Source organism: Procambarus clarkii, chromosome 34 (genome assembly GCF_040958095.1).
Source record: "Procambarus clarkii isolate CNS0578487 chromosome 34, FALCON_Pclarkii_2.0, whole genome shotgun sequence".
NCBI classification, from domain to species: domain Eukaryota; kingdom Metazoa; phylum Arthropoda; class Malacostraca; order Decapoda; family Cambaridae; genus Procambarus; species Procambarus clarkii.
The window spans coordinates 2351170-2353572 of NC_091183.1; positions in this window are offsets into that span (position 1 = coordinate 2351170).

The window sequence follows — 2403 nt, forward strand, 5'->3', positions numbered from 1 at the left end:
ACAGCCTTCAGGGGCAGGCTCTGACTGGTCACTCACGTCACGTGACATCGGCCAGCCAATCGCCAGCCTGCTGGTGCCCTCATGGTCTTATCGCCAACCCGACAAGGGCGTCGCCATTTTGTATGTACTAGGGGTACAAGCGTTGTATACATGTACACTTGCCCCCACGAAAGATGTAACCTTCAATCTAAGTACATGGGTATGACGTCGACCAAGCTGACGAGGCGTTTGGCATGTCATCTTCAATCCGGTGCCCCCAGGAATCACATGAGACAAGCCCATGACATCACCCTAACAAGAGAAATGTTGAAAAAAATACCTGTATAATAGACAAAACCCAAGATGCAAAAAGTTTACAAATTCTTGAAGCAATTCACATAAGAATAGAACAACCTACCATGAACACCCAAATCACGGAACTATTTACTCTACGCACCATGAAAGTAAGGACAAGACCAGAACATAACGATGCCAACACAGAAGACAATGTTCAACATAACAGACCAATTACACTTGATTAATCTTTGTATATGCCTCGTCCCCTATTTATCCCCCATTTATCTCCTGTTTATCCCCTTGCCTTTTCCTTTATTCTACTTGTTTTATCACCTAACCCTGTACTAGTATAAATTTAACGAGTTCTGTAATTTCTTTTCACTTGAGAATGAACCATGGAGGTTCGAAACGTTGTGCAAATTGTATAAATAAGTGTAATACATTCTATAGTAATTAACTTTTTTCTTCACCTTAAAATAACGAAAATGAGTTTTGGAGAACTCCTCTTTCAGCTAAGCCCTGATGCTAGAAAAATAGTTAAAGGGATAGAAGCCCTAAATCAGAAGATAGTAAATACAGAATATGCGGTCATATTCAATGAGACAGGTTCACAAGAAAACCTGCTGCCAGTATACACCAATATATATATATATATATATATATATATATATATATATATATATATATATATATATATATATATATATATATATATATATATTTATATATATATATATATATATATATATATATATATATATATATATTTATATATATATATATATATATATATATATATATATATATATATATATATATATATATATATATATATATATAATATATATATATATATATATATATATATATATATATATATATATATATATATATATTGTGACGGTAACGCGTTGGTGTTCGGCTGTTCAAAAGCTAGGGGTATGGCCTCGTCACATATTAACAAAAAAAAATATAAATTCTGGAACTTCGTCTGTGGTAAGGTAAAGAGAAGACACACAAAACACAGGTAAATTTTAACAACGAAATTTTTTATTACGTTAAAGAAAGCAAAACATGAATAAAATGGACATACAAATTCGTATAATAAAATCAATCAATCAAAGTAATAAGAATAATCAAATGGCAAAATGAAAAGTTACGTTAAGACAAGTGAGCAAATAACAAGTGTATGACAAACAAAGTAAATAGGTGCAGGAATATTGGCTTTAAGCTATCACTTCTCTTAGTACATGTAAGCCTGGGGCTTAGTCTACCAACGAGACGTGTTAACTTGTCGAAAGCACGGGATATTCTGAGGATTGAGGTCGTGGCGGCCCCAGACATCAAGTAGTATGGTGGGTGGAGTGCAGTTGCAGCTGGACCTGCAGCCAATCAGCGATGAGCCGGCGACAAGACAGGTAGTTTGGCGGTTTGAGGTGGAGCAGGTGTTCCTGGCTGCATACGTTTTGCGCTCTGGCAAACCTTGCTGGTGTTGTCGTTGTTGGATTTTTCTTCCATAGTAGTTTTATATAGATGTATGTATCGACGAACTTTGGAGGGAAGAGCAGGCTCAATCTCTTGAAGGAGATTATCGTCACAATATATATATATATATATATATATATATATATATATATATATATATATATATATATATATATATATATATATATATATGACAATGTCAGCCCACGGAGGAAAAATGAAACAGGAAATTTCCTTAAGTACTTTCGTATATTAAATACATCTTCAGAAGGTGAAATACATCTTCACCTTCTGAAGATGTATTTAATATACGAAAGTACTTAAGGAAATTTCCTGTTTCATTTTTCCTCCGTGGTCTGACATTGTCACATTCTTAATCACGTGTTTATTTTCGTGATATACACACATATATATATATATATATATATATATATATATATATATATATATATATATATATATATATATATATATATATATATATATATATATATATATATATATATATATATACATTGTATATGTTGGTATACATTGTATACATCACCACTACTATGGGACATGTTGGTATACAATGTATACACCACCACCACTATGGGACATGGTGGTATACAATGTATACACCACCACCACTATGGGACA